The sequence below is a fragment of the Rattus norvegicus genome, chromosome 6 (genome assembly GCF_021556685.1).
Source record: "Rattus norvegicus strain SHRSP/BbbUtx chromosome 6, alternate assembly SHRSP_T2T, whole genome shotgun sequence".
Lineage (NCBI taxonomy): Eukaryota > Metazoa > Chordata > Mammalia > Rodentia > Muridae > Rattus > Rattus norvegicus.
In genome coordinates this window covers 98013394-98029118 of record NC_141539.1, presented here as the reverse complement: position 1 = coordinate 98029118, position 15725 = coordinate 98013394, and the positions used below count along the sequence as shown (strand labels likewise).

Below are 15725 nucleotides of genomic sequence, written 5' to 3'. Positions count from 1 at the left end.
CACCCGAGAAATGTGGAGGGGCTTTGCTAAGTTGAAAAGTTGTTTTGCTCTGCCAGAGTAAAGGAAGGATCCCCTTTCTCAGAACAGGAACCCATAGCTGATATCCAAAGAAAACTTCCGTCCAACATGACTGAAGAATGAGGGTTTATACTTGGAGAGACAGGACATCTTGGCAGTTGTGGTAGTAGCATTTTCGTGGGCGTGGCCTTGAGCATAGTCATCACCAATTGGCTTGATGGCTTGCAGATTATTATATTTGCACCCAGTGCTGACCAGAGGCTCATGACCAGGGGTTCGAGTGATGGCCCAGTCATTAAGAACATTTGCTGCTCTTGCAGAGGACCTGAACTCTGTTTCCAGCATGTACAACAGTAAGCTCACAATCACTTGTACCTTCAGCTCCAGGGGATTTACTGCCTACTTCTGGTCTCCACAGGTACTGCATGCACTGCTGTGGTCTCTGTGCAGACATGCAGGCAGACACGTACACATAAAATAAAAATCATCATCATTTTTTTCGCCAAGATGGCGCCGAAAGCGAAGAAGGAAGCTCCTGCCCCTCCCAAAGCCGAAGTCAAAGGGAAGGCCTTGAAAGCTAAGAAGGCAGTGCTGAAAGGTGTCGACAGCCACAAAAAGAAGATCCGAACGTCACCCACTTTCAGGCGGCCCAAGACCCTGCGGCTCCGGAGGCAGCCAAAATATCCTCGGAAGGGTGCACCCAGGAGAAACAAACTTGACCACTATGCTATCATCAAATTCCCACTGACCACCGAGTCAGCCATGAAGAAAATAGAGGACAACAACACGCTTGTGTTCGTTGTGGATGTTAAGGCCAACAAGCACCAGATCAAACAGGCCCTGAAGAAACTCTATGACATTGACGTGGCCAAAGTCAATACTCTGACTTTTGCAGTAGGCCTGACGGAGAGAATAAGGCGTATGTTCGCTTGGCTCCTGATTATGACGCTCTAGATGTTGCCAACAAGATTGGGATCATCTAAAGTGAGTCCAGATGGTTAATTCTAAATATATACTTTTTTTTCCACCATAAATAAAAACAATCATCATCAACAACAAACAACAACAAAATTTAAGTTTGTTTATTTGAAAAAAGGAAATAATTTGACAATACATGATTTTTTTATCTTTTTTTTCATCTTTATTAACTTGAGTATTTCTTATTTACATTTCAATTGTTATTCCCCTTCCCTGTTTCCCGACCAACATCCCCCTAACCCCTCCCCCTCTCCTTCTCTATGGGTGTTCCCCTCCCCATCCTCCCCCCATTACCGCCCTCCCCCCAACAATCACGTTCACTGGGGGTTCAGCCTTGGCAGGACCAAGGGCTTCCCCTTCCACTCGTGCTCTTACTAGGCTATTCATTGCTACCTATGAGGTCAGAGTCCAGGGTCAGTCCATGTATAGTCTTTGGGTAGTGGCTTAGTCCCTGGAAGCTCTGGATGGTTGGCATTGTTGTTAATACATGATATTTTGTACACTATATTTTAACTGAAGTTTTTTGTCACAGAAATTAACTGGGAATAATAAGGACTTAGATTATGAAATGCAAGGAGAAATTACCTGTCAGTCTTTGGGAAAGGAAAGAACCAGAAATTAGGAAACTGGTAGAACCAGTTTTCTAAGGTCACTTTGCTACCTTTTTGTAGTGTACCCTTTGCTCATGGGAGGGGGGGAAGATATGGAGAAAGACATGATATATAAACATATGTATGTATATATATCATCTATATCATCTATATCATCTCTCTGTCTTGAGAGAGAGACAGAGACACAGAGAGACAGAGATGCAGAAAGAGTAAGGACAAAGGTCTGCAGGAGTCAGATCTTTCCAGCCCGTGGATGAGACTCAGGGTCGAGCCTCACAGTAGGCATCTTTACGTGTTGAGCCATCTTACAGACCCCAAGCGTTTTATTTTTGTTAATTTTCTTTGGTGCTGGGGATCCAGTCCAGGGTCCTGCACATGCCAGCCAAGCTCTCTCTCTATCATCGAGCTCCATTCTCAACAATGAGGAAGTTTTAATACAAATGCATGCAGAAAGGAGTTCTCACTGAAGAGGACCTAAGTTCTGCCTTTCTACCCATATGCCAGCAAATATAAAATTTTTAATATAAATTCATTTTAAAAGATGAACAGCAACATTACTGAGTATGTAGTGCAATCAGTGACGTGCTGATAAAATCATAATACGTAGAAGCTTTTCGAAAAATCTGCTCTCTTCTTCTCTTCTTAAGCTAGAACCTGGAAGGGAACCAGGCTTATGCAGATTCTTGGTAATTTTTTTCAATTACAGAAATTTGATTATGGCCTGGTATTGGACGATGTTAGTTACTTGTTGCTACAACAAAATGCCTGACAAACGTTACTTAAGGAAGGAAGGATTTATTTTGACTCATAGTTTGAGGGTCTATTACAGTCCATCATGGTGGGGAGTCATGGTGGCAGGGATGTGTGGCAGCTGTCGCCTACGTCCGTTTGACAATGCAGGTTGATGAGTGCATATGTGTAGTTTGACTTTTCCTTTTAACTTAGTACAGGACCTCAGTCATGGGACGGTGCTACCCACACTTAGTGGGAGTCTTGTAGCCTCCATGAACCTGACAGACGTGTAATGGACTGTCTTCTAGGTGATTCTGTCAGTTGACAACTGATGTTAACCCTTCATAGGTGGCAGACAACACGCCTGTAGTGACGTTTGGATGTTGTCTAATGGAGGTTCATTGTGCATTCTATTCTGATGTATGTTTGAAACTTTTCACTAAAAGAAACAGAAGGTAAGGCACACTTTCCAGCTTTTTCTACAATGTTGAAGCTTAATTATGTTTAGGATTTTCCATTTTGCTGCCCAAATTTACGGGGAGAAATGGTTCTTGACAAGATGAAAAGGTAGACGGTGCCCTGTTGTGGAAGTCATACAGCTAACAGTTTGAATCCCTGAGAGGGAAGTGGGCGTGGCTGGAACAGGGACAACAATGGCTACTGAGGGTGCTCATGTGGGGCTTGTGCTGTCAAGGCAGGAGCCAGTACACACTGTAGGGCTGTTTCCATCACTGTCAGCCATGATGACTCTTGCGAACACATTTTCTAAGAGAAGATAGCTGGGAAGTTTTCACTTTGGGAGATCGTCCCCTGATGTGTGGGCCATCTCTTTTTTCTCCCTAGGAAGTGCGAAACACGTGGATTGAGACTGCGGAGATGAACAGGAACCAGGTTGCTGGGATGTACCCCAAGAGCTTTTGTTCTGATCCCCAGAAGGGATTTTACACAAGATATGTGTGTGACACAGTTGGCCTTGTATTCTGAAATGGTGACTATTAAAGTGTGGAAAGCAATCAGCCAGAGCCAGAGTTAAGTGTAGACTGATGGTTTGGAGGCCACTGTTGGGACCTGTGGGAGAGACAGCCTGTCAAGGTGGTTGTAGTAGGAGTGGAGACAGAGTTGGGCAGCTGACTAGAGAGACACTAGGAGGTAAATGAACAGGATTTGGTAATGTCGAATAGAGCATGTGAGAGGGTGGGACTAAACACAGGTTTCAGAACTGTCGGGCTGAATGGACTGTGAAAGAATGCATTCTGGGATGGCTAAATCAGGGCCAAAGTCTCAAGCAGTGGAAGAAATAGTGGTTTACTTTTGTGGAATGTTGACTTTGAATTAAAAGCATCTTTGAGACACGTAAGAGATGATTTCACCAGTATACTCTATATGAAAGTCTAGGTCTCGGATGAGAAAACTGTGTCTACTAGTTCAATAGAAAAAAAGTAGACACCATTGGACTCTTCCTAGGACTGCCACTGCTGTGGCACTCACAGCTCTGACACCTGAGAGCAAGGAGCCACATAAACACATAGAAAGTTTTGTTTTGTTTCACAGATGAGCACGTTTGTTTTTAAAGGAAAGCGGTTACCTTTCCCTTGACTTTTAATTTTTTATTGCAAAGGTGAATGGATCCTGGCAGTAGCAGAACTTGTATGACTTTATTTGTTATGGTTACTGTCTATACCCCTCAGGATGGGAGTTTGCCACTTATTCATTAAATAAACCAACCATTGGACGAGCAAACTCTAGCCAGATTTACCCTTTTACTGTGTTAGAGATGACCACCAGAGAGCTGGTCTAGTGCAGACTAGAATTCAGGGAGTAGGGCAGGGTCATGTTAAGGGTGCTGGTTAAAGAAATTGTGTGAGATGTTGCTTCTAGAAATAATTTAGGCTAAGTATGGTGGCTCATGATAGTCATCCCAGCATTTGGGAGGCTGAGGCAGGAGGATTGCTGAGGATTAGTCTGGGCTCCAATGTGACATTGTCTCAAGAAGACTATATTCTCTGTTTGCATTCTCTCTCTCTCTCTCTCTCTCTCTCTCTCTCTCTCTCTCTCTCTCTCTAGCTTAAAAGGAATCCACTATGTAGACTGAGTTGGTCTTGAACTGACAATCCTCTTGCCTCAGCCTCCCAAGGGCTGTAATTCCAAGTCTACATCATCAAGTCCAGCTATGATTTGTTTGGCACATATGGGGCAGGCTCTGAATGGCCATTCCTTTAGTCTCTGCTCTAAACTTTGCCTCCGTATCCCCTCCTATGGATATTTTTGTTCCCCCTTTTGAGAAAGGGTGGGAGCACCTGCATTTTGGTCATCCTTCTTCTTGAGCTTCCTGTGGTCTGTGGATTGCATCTTGGGTAATTCGAGCTTTTGGGCTAATATCCACTTATCAATGAGTGCATACCATGTATGTTTTTCTGTGATTGGGTTACCTCACTCAGGGTGATATTTTCTAGTTCATTCCATTTGCCTATGAATTTAATGAAGCCATTGTTTTTGATAGTTAAGTAATATTCCATTGTGTAGATGTACCACGTTTTCTGTATCCATTCCTCTGTTGAAGGGCGTCTGGGTTCTTTCCAGCTTCTGGCTATTATAAATAAGGCTGCTATGAACATAGTGGGGCATGTGTCTTTGTTATATGTTGGAGCATCTTTTGGTTACATGCCCAGGAGAGGTATAGCTGGGTCCTCAGGTAGTGCAATGTCCAATTTTCTGAGGAACCTCCAGGCTGATTTCCAGAGTGGTTGTACCAGCTTGCAATCCCACCAACAATGGAGGAGTGGTCCTCTTTCTCCACACCCTCGCCAGCATTTGCTGTCACCTGAGTTTTTGATCTTAGCCATTCTCACTGGTGTGAGGTGGAATCTCAGGGTTGTTTTGATTTGCATTTCCCTGATGACTAAAAATGTTGAACATTTCTTTAGGTGCTTTTCAGCCATTTGATATTCCTCACCTGAGAATATTTTGTTTAGCTCTGTACCCCATTTTTAATAAGGTTATTTGGCTCTCTGGAGTCTAACTTCTTGAGTTCTTTGTATGTTTTGGATATTAGCCCTCTATCAGATGCAAGAGAAACTCTCTTTTTTAAAAAATAATTTATTTTTATTTTATGCACATTGGTGTTTTGCCTGAATGCATGTCTGTGTGAGGAAGTCAGATTCTCTGGAACTGGAGTTACAAACAACAATACAAAATTTTTAATATAAATTCATTTTAAAAGATGAACAGCAGCATTACAGAGCATGTAGTGCAATCAGTGAGGTGCTGATAAAACCATAATACGTAGAAGCTTTGCGAAAAATCTGCTCTCTTCTCTTCTTAAGCTAGAACATGGAAGGGAACCAGGCTTATGCAGATTCTTGGTAATCTTTTGTTCAATTACAGAAATTTGATTATGGCCTGGTATTGGATGATGTTAGTTACTTGTTGCTACAGCAAAATGCCCAGCAAAAGCTTCTTAAGGAAGGAAGGATTTATTTTGGCTCTTAGGAATCTTCATAAAAAATTACTTAGGGAAAGTAATACTAAGCATCATTAAAGGTGGGACAATGAGCCTTGTGCTTTTTCTGATAAGAGGCTGTTTCAAGTACAAATAACCAGTTGTGAGAGGTGCTGGGAACTGAAAATGAGTCCTCTGGAAGCCAGTGCTCTTAATGGCTGCACTGCAGATCCAATAAACATTTCTTAAAGGAATGAAGTAGAGAAAGATAGAGAAAAACATTCAACATCCTCCTCTGACCTTCGCACATGAGCTTATTGGCTCAACACCCTGCATATACCCACGTACTCTCACACCCTCCACACTTCCACACTCTCCCACACACGCCCACATACTTACACAATGCACCCATGCATACACACATGCACACATACACACACATGCACACACACACATGCAGCCTACCACTATCACTACCAATTGAAAGTTTAATAAAAAAGTTACTTTTTCTTGTCATCTGCAGTGTTTCCATTTCAGATAATACATGAGTACTGCGTGTTTGGATGCCAGATACTAAAAATCCATCTTATGCAATAATGGCAGAATTTAAATGTCATGAGAGAAATATTGGACATAATAAATTATGACGAAATTACTTTTGGCTGGAAAAGGGAGATGGTTCAGTGGGTAAAAGTGCTTGCTTCAGACTCCCAGAACCCACGTAAAAAGTTGAGTGTGGTAGTTCATGTCTGTAATCCCAGCACACCCACATGAAATGGAGGTGAAGACAGGAGGATAATCAGGAAGCTCACTGCCCAGTTAGTCTAGAAAGCTCACTGCCCAGGTAGTCTAGAAAGCTCACTGCCCAGTTAGTCTAGAAAGCTCACTGGACAGCTAGTCTAGAAAGCTCACTGGACAGCTAGTCTAGAAAGCTCACTGGACAGCTAGTCTAGAAAGCTCACTGGACAGCTAGTCTAGAAAGCTCACTGGACAGCTAGTCTAGAAAGCTCACTGGACAGCTAGTCTAGAAAGCTCACTGGACAGCTAGTCTAGAAAGCTCACTGGACAGCTAGCCTAGCATACACAGTGTAGCAGTTAAGTCCTGCCTCAAAACATAAAGGTGAGAGCTGACTCCAAGAGATTGTCTTCTGACCTCCACACACAAAGTGTGGTGTGTGCGCACCCAGAGTCATAGACACTATACATACATACATACATACATATATACATACATACACACACACACACACACACACACACACACGCACAGACAGAAAGAGAGAGATAACTCGTGAACTGTGGTACACGAACACCCAGAGTCAGAGACACTGTACACACACACACACACACACACACACACACACACACACACACACGAGATTATGAACTGTGGTACTTTACTGATGGTCTAAGTGTTTCCAAATATCTGAGACCTCCTTTTTTGTTTGAAATGTGGGTATCTGGTGTCCTAGTCTACCTCCTGATCTTGTGATAAACACATCCAAAATCGACTCAGGGACGAAAGAGTTTATCTTAGAGTGTCCGAGCTCACGATCCACCACTGAGAGAAGTTAGGGCAGGAATTGAAAGCAGAAACCTGTAGGTAGGAACTGAAACTACAGAGACTACAGAGGAATGTGACTTATTGGCTTGTTTTCTCTGACTTGTTCAGCTACCTTCCTTATTTAACCCATCTCACCTCCACAGGGATGTGTGTGTGTGTGTGTGTGTGTGTGTGTGTGTGTGTGTGTGTGTGTATGCTTGACCATATGCGTGAATGTATATGTGTGTGTGTGCTTGTCCATGTGTGTGAGTGTGGATATATGTGTGTATGCTTTTCCGTGTGTGTGTGTGAGTGTGTGTGTGTGTGCGTGTGTATGCTTGACCATATGTGTGAATGTATATGTGTGTGTGCTTGTCCATGTGTGTGAGTGTGGATATATGTGTGTATGCTTTTCCGTGTGTGTGTGTGAGTGTGTGTGTGTGTGTGTGTATGCTTGTCCATGTGTGTGTGTGTGTGTGGCCGTGTGTGTGTGTGTGTGTGTATGCGTGTCCATGTGTGTGAGTGTGTACTTGTGATAGAAGTCAGGTCCCAACCTTGGATGTTGGTTCTTACTGTCCACCTTGTTTGAGACAGGGTCTCTTTTGTTTTCCACAGTGTACTTCAGGTTATCCCATCCACAACGTTCTAGGGGATTTCCTGTCTCCGTCTCATCTCCCATCTTGCTGTAAGAGTGTTGGAGTTACAGGCATGTCCCTCCATTGTGGGAATCAGAACTCACAGAGATCCTCACACTTCCCGGTCCCCACCTTAGTCTTGAGACAGCATCTCTCATGGAGCTGGCTAATCTGCTAGATGGTCTGGCAGTGAATCCCAGCATTCCTCCTTCTCTCCACGATGTCAGCAGATTATAGGTGTGCACACTGCTTCTGGGTCGTGTGTGGGCTCTGGGGATCAAATTCGCACTTCCATCCCCCCAGGCCTACTTCCTTGCATTAGAGATGTGATGGGTGATGTGTCCTTGTGATCAATCAGAAGAGTGTTTACTGAGGGCATGCTATAGAGAAGGCGTCTTGATCTACAAGAGACACACATAAGTGCTCCTCCCGGGGCGATAGAGATGTTCAAATGAACTGATAGAGTGTCTGTGTGAAGGATGCTTTATAGACAAGCTAATGTTTTATTACTTTGACAACAATAGACCGAGTGTATCTTTTGCTGGCATCGTTCAGTGCAGAGGTGAATCATGTCAGTTTTCACAGGGGCCTGGCCTGGGCTTCATTCACAGCCTTCAGTCTCAGACGCGGAGGTAACTGGTGTTGTCACAGCATTACTCAGTCCACTCCCTGTAGACACACAAAGTCATAACTTCTCTCCAATTTGGGTAAAAGGGGGAGTCTAAACCAGTTTTGCCTTCCGAGTCAGGCAGACATCAAATGACTTAGATTTTCATTCTCACTGATTTCTTTTGCAAAGAACCCTTGCATGTCAGGTGTGGGCCGAGAAGCCACGGGAGGACTCCCTCCTGAAAAGCGGGAGGACGGCACTGTCACAACACACGCCTCTTTCCTTTTCCTCTAGTTTCCATAAATGCCCAGGTGCATAAGCAAATGTCCCGGGAGTACCTGGAGCCTGCACAAACTCAAAATAATCTCTACATTTTCTATTTGGAGATCTATTTTATCCTTTTCCCTAAATTAAATTATCCTGCCTATCCAAGAAAGATACTTATTCTCAAAATATAGATGCGAAAAAGTCTTCATGTATGGAAATAAGCAACAACTGATTTGCTGTTTAGAGACAGATCTCACTGTGTACTCGAGGTGGCCAGACATTGCTTACGTAGATCAGACTGGCCTCCAACTCACAGGGACCTGCTTCTGCTTCCCAAGCGCTGAGATTAAAGATGCGCACACCGACACTGCCAGTGACAGCTGCTTCTCTCTGGACCTTGTTCCCAGTGTTGGAATTGCAATGTTGGCTTTGGTTTTCTTATTTTTCTAAAGTCTGTCCCACAAGTAAGATCATTGTTAGTACTAAAAAGAACAAGGAGTGACCCGCACACACTTTGTTCTACAGACTGGAAGAGGACAGAGCAACCTGACTTCCAAATAATGTTGTCATTGTCACCATGTCCAAAATCAGTTGCCAGTTTTTTTTGAAATATTGTGCAAAAGTATTGGCTTGATTGTGGACTATATGACCTTAGATGACTTTATTGCTTTGGGGATAGTTAATTAATGTCCAGTGAAGTCACGTACTTGAATGAAATTCTAAAATTCACCATTTTCATTCTCTCTTGAGACTATGTATTAAAATTTTTTAGATTTATTTATTTTATTTTATGTATATAAATATTTTGCCTGTGGGGTGTGTGTGTGTGTGTGTGTGTGTGTGTGTGTGTGTGTGTGTGTGTGCCATGAAAGCACCTGGTGCTAGAGGATGTCAGAAGAAGGCATTAGATTTCCTAAAAATGGATTTATAGGTGATTGTGAACTACTTTGTGGGTGCTGGGAACCAAACCAGGGTCCTCTGCAATTGCATCAAGTCCTCTTAACTATTGAGCTATCTCTCCAGCTCCATATATATTATTTAAGTACACTGTGGCTGTCTTCAGACACACCAGAAGAGGGCATTAGATCTCATCACAGATTGTTGGGAGCCACCATGTGATTGCTGGGAATTGAACTCAGGACCTCTGGAAGAGCAGTCAGTGCTCCTAACCAGCCCCCTCAAGTCTACTTTTAGATGACTGAAGATCACTTTAAGTTAAAAAAGAAATAAGGAACCATGCTGAGAAAGTGTTTGAAGGAACTATGACCAACGAAAAATGGCTGCTTTTGCTACATCAAGAACTTTATATTTATTTGGAAACAAGTAATAGGTAAATATATTTTCCAAATATATTTATTTGGAAAATAGAGAAAGGGTGTGTAACACATTCACAAAGGAGAATTGGTAGCCAGGTACATGGCAGAAGCCTGTCCTACTGGCACCTGGAAGCTGGAAGCAGATGGATGAGGAAGGACGTCAAGGTCACAGAGAGAATTAGTTTGGGCTATGTGTTTTAAAGGAAAAAATAAAAAAAAGAGACAAGAAAAAAAAAGAAAGAAGGAAAGGAAGGAAGAAGCAAAGAAAGGAAGAAAGGAAGGAAGGAAGGAAAGAAGGAAGGAAGGAAAGAAGGAAGGAAGGAAGGAAGGAAGGAAGGAAGGAAGGAAGGAAGGAAGAGGAGTTCTATTGGTAGGCTGGTAAATTGGTTGGTTTCACAGAGATATTGCATGTACTGACAGGTGCTCGCTCTGGTGAGATTAGCATTGCTTAGAGTCTATTCCAGTGTATGGTAGAATTGCATCTGTATATATATTTATAAATATACATTATCACTCAGGACAGGCTGATTTTTGTTTGTTTGTCTAGTTGTTATTTGTTTTTGCAGGGGTTGGAGAGATAGTTCCTCTGACCTGGAAAGCACATATCGGAGTTTGGTTCCCTGGAGTAAAACAGCCATGCATGGTGGTATGTATGGTTATAACCTCGTACTGGGGAGGTGGGACAGATGGATTCCAGGAGCTTGGTGTCCAGCTACTTGGTGAGACCCAGGCCAATGAGAGATTCTGTTTGTCCTGAACATGCTTGCATGAGCGAGTGCACGTAAAAACACACACACACACACACACACACACACACACACACACACACACACACTTTTGCAAAGTAAAATTGGAAAACTGCTTCAATATTTAGTGTTAAACTTAGAGAATCATGTATGCCAGGCAAGGGCGAGATCATTGAGCAACCCTACAGCAAGATCGTGGTCATTTTCAGAATCGTAACTTGGAAATGAGAGAGCTGCGGGGGGAGGGGGATCCTATTTGTTGAAATAAATCTTGAACAATGACTTGACTGGACTCAGGCATGGTGGTACACACCTGTCATCTCAGCCTGGTAGGACCTTGGGAGACCAGCATGAAACTAACAACTCCAATTTAATCCTTATGATACAAAACTCAGATGACTCGACCTGAATCTGAGCTGAAAGCCTCTGGCCTGTGGTTTACCCTTCACAGTACCAGAAAATACTACACACCCACGGTAGGTGACTCACGACTGGCTATAACTCCAGCTCCCAGGGAATCTGACCCTCTCTTCTGGCCTTTTGGGTATCCTGGCATACATAGATACAGATACAGACACAGACACAGACACAGACACAGACACACATACAGACACAGACACACAGACACAGACACAGACACACACATACACACAGACACACACATACACACACACAGACATAGATACACACACACAGACACAGACATAGACACAGACACAGACACAGACATAGACATAAACAAAAAAAACTTTTTTCAGAAAAGAAAAATTGTTTCGGAGAACACAGAAGCAGAGGGACACGTAGAGAGAATTATGTGGATAATAAGGGAGCACCTTGTGGAGTTTTACAAAGTGAGTATGGCCCAGTCTACCCAAGATAAAGATATAAAGCACCTAGATGTCCTAGAAGTCTTCTTTTGCCCATTCTAGTCTTTATTATACAGTAATTGATAGCTCAAGCAGGCAGAAAAATCAGCAAGAATATAGACAAGCTGAACAGCACCATCAATCAACTTGACCTAACAGTGACATGTACAGTACTTCATGTAACTGCTGTGTACATATGTCTCAGTCACCAAAAGAAATCATATTGCATACCATAAAATATTTGGATAAGCAGGGAACTATCATGTATTGTAGTGAGAGTTTGGGTTTCTTTAAAAACACAGACATGTTATATAAATACATTTTTGTTCTAATCCCAGGTGTGGCACATGGGGCTGCTTCAGACTGTCCACAGCAGCTGACTATGATTTGTCTCATGCTCTGGCAGGGGCGTGATTTTGCCAGCTGAAGATAGTTTACATTTGGAATTCTGGGGGCTCTTCAGAGGACATAAAAATGCCAGAGCCCTGAGAGGTGGTGGCTGCTGTTCTCCCTGCTGCTGCTGGTGGTGGTGGTGGTGGTGGTGGTGGTGGTGGTGGTGGTGGTGGTGGTGGCGGTGGCGGTGGTGGTGGCAGTGGCAGTGGCAGTGGCAGCCGTTTCTGGTTGCCGTTGCTGTTTGTTAAGAAGAAGAAAGAGGACTCGCCTCCAAGGAACTCGAGACCCCAAATCAGCAGGAAGTAGTTTAACAATATCGACACTCCAATATCGACACTCCATTTCCCTCTAACCTCCTTTCTCTCCTACCTAGTGTTGGGGGTTAGAAGGAATAGGGGTGGAGTAGAGAGATGGAGAAAAAGAACCCAATAAAAAGAACCCAGCTAAAACACACCACCAAATAAAAAAATATGAATAAAAAAAGTCTTGAGGAACCAGAACACATACTATTTTATCTTTCATGTTTAACTTTGCAATCCATTGTGAATTGATTTTGTATGTTGTGAGTCAGAGATCAATTTTGCTTTTTCTTTCTTGTGGCATCTGTCAAATAGTCCCGAAAAAGGCAAGGTTGTGCCTAGGTTTCAACCTATGAATCTCAGAGCGTGACACCATGCAGACTATAGCAAGTAAAATCGATATTTTTATTTCTCCCAACTATTAGGTGGTATATTGGTATGCAACTGTCTCCTAGTAAAATATAATTAATTAATTATGTTATCACATATATTAGAGATGGGGTCTTATTGTGCAGCCCTATGTGGCCTGGAGCTCACGATGTAGACCAAATTAGCTCCGAACTCCCAGAGATCAGCCTGCCTCCGCCTCTTTTTTTTTTTCCGGAGCTGGGGACCTAACCCAGGGCCTTGTGCTTGCTAGGCAAGCGCTTTACCACTGAGGTAAATCCCCAACCCCCTGCCTCTGCCTTTTGAGTGCTGTGATTACAGGGGTGTGCTACCATGCCTAGCTTTATTTATTTTTTGAGACAGGCTTTTCTGAAGTCCTGGCTGGCCTTGAACTTACTATGCAGACAAGGCTGACCTAAGCTCCCAGTCCCTTCTAAGCCTAAGAACACAGACACGTGCCGCCAGGCATAGTTACAAATGTACCGTGTAATCTGTGTTCAAGAAAAATGCAAAGGTGGCAGTTGGTATGCATTTTATCCAGGATTAATAACCTAATGGGACCCTAGTTTCCATAAGCACATAGATAAAAGTTTTATTGACGAAAGAAAACCTCAGCACTTGTTGGGGAGTAGAAGCCAATGCCCTCTGCTGTCTAGCACTTACCAAACGTCAGTTGAGTGACATGAAGCTCATGGGTATCGCCTGATGGTCTGTAAGCCGTCTATATGTTAGGTTAGGCTACTCGGAAAACAGACTCCGAGATGGAGCTTTCTGTGCAGGAAGTTGGCTGAGTGATAGCCCAGGGACCAGAATCCTGGAAGGACGAGGAAACAGCAATCAGCAGGGAGTTAAACTGTGAGCAAATCTTTCTCCTTTGGGTTGTCTGGTTATCAGGGAGCTACAGAAGCTGTGGCTTTGGGCTTCACTCACTCATTAAGTCACCCAGAAATTATTGCTTGAGTACTCTAAAAGTATCGTGCTTTATTATTACTTCTAAGTTCTGTGTATCCAGGAGTGAGGATGGGTCTGTGCATGCGAGTCTAGTACCTGTGGAGGGAGGTGGGTCCCTTGGAGCTGGAGTTACAAGCAGTTGTGGGCTACACCATGTGGGTGCTGGGAATTGAACTCTGGTCCTCTGGAAGAGGGGTGCGTATTCTCAGCTGCCGAGCCGTCTCTCCAGCGCACCGTCTGAGTAATGAATATACACTTTGCTTTGAATGAGCAAGATAGTCTCGTGGAGTTGATAATCTAAAAACCATAGATAAGACACGTCATCACAATGCAATGTTCAATATGTTTTAAACTTACTAGACTAAATGTATTAAATAAATAGAGTGTGCAAATCTAGCTAAAGTATAAACAACAAGACAAACTAGTCTTCACAGGTTCTTAAGGCACATTATAAAACTATGGTGTTTACTGAAAAGCCTGATCGATGCAGTAAGAGAGTATCCAGGAAGTGACACCACTGTGTAGGTAGAATTCGGGAAAGGGAGCTTTAAAATAAACACTGTGGAAACAAGCAGTGGGGGTGGGGGTGGGGCACACCTTTAGTCCCAGCACTAGGGAGGCAGACACAGGTACATCTGTGAGTCGGAGGCAGCATGGTCTACAGAGTGAGTTCCAGGACAGCCAGGGCTACACAGAGAAACCCTGTCTCAAAAATTAATTCAAGACAAAATAACAAACAAAAACAAAATAAAACAAAGCACTGGAAGATGGCGTCTTTGAATAAGTGAATGGTAAACGAATGGGTGGCTCCAAGGCAACTGGCAGGATTTATAAACTACTGATACATGAATTTATTCTTTATGCCTGTGAACATGTGTGTGTGTGTGTGTGTGTGTGTGTGTGTGTACTTGTGCATTTGAGTGCATGTTCACATTTGTGCGTTTGCAAAGGGAACCCAGAGGTTGGCATCAGGAATCTTGAGACAGGGTCTCTCCTGAGCCTGGAGCTCACTGATTTGCTAGACTGGCTCACCACAGAGCTCCAGGGATCCCCTCTGTCTGCATCCACTCTGCTGGGATCATCGGCATTCGCCACTGCACCCAGACTTTATGAGGGTGCTGACCTTCACATTTCTATAGCAAGCACATTCCTGACAGAGCCATTTCCTCAACCCCATTTTAAAATATGAAAGTATGGTTTTATTAATTACTTAGTTAATTAATTAATTTAAGGCAGGGGTTCTCTGTGTAGTTCTGGCTGTCTGGAATTTACTCTGTAGACCAGTCTGGCCAAGAACTCAGAGATCTTCCTGCCTCTGCTTCCCTAGTGCTAGGAGTAAAGGCATGTGTCATCAAGTATGTATATGTTCGTGAGCATGTATGTGTATGTTTGTGTGCATGTATGTGTATGTTTGTGTGCATGAATGTGTATGTGTGCATATATGTATATGTTTGTGGGCATGTATGTGTATGTTCCTGTGCATGTATGTGTATGCTTGTGTGCATGTATGTGTGTGTTCGTGTGTATGTTTGTGTGCAGGCATGTGTATGTTCGTGTACATGTATGTATATTTCGTGTACATGTGCATTTGTGTGTACGTGTGTGTACATATGGAGGCCAGGGGTCAAACTCAGGTATTTTTCCTCAGGAGCTATTCACCTTGTTCTTTTCAGTCTCTTGCTGGGGCCTGGGCTCACCAATTAATGTAGGCAAGCTAGCCAGAAAGTCCCACAGATCTTCCTGCCTCTGTCCTTCCAACAATAGAATTTATACTGTGTGGTACCAAGACCAGTTATTTTTCCCTTTCCATATAGGTACTGGGGATTGAACTTTGGTCCTCATGAATGCATGGCAAACGCTTTGTAAACTAAGCCATCATCTCAGCCCCTTAACTTATTCTTTTTTTCTTTTAAGATTTATTTTTATTTTATGTG

General features: G+C 43.2%; 1 pseudogene; it reads left to right on the top strand.

The window, feature by feature from the left end:
• The first annotated feature begins 522 nt into the window (after positions 1-522).
• Positions 523-1035, top strand: Rpl23al7 (ribosomal protein L23A like 7; annotated as a pseudogene).
• The last annotated feature ends 14690 nt before the right edge of the window (positions 1036-15725 follow it).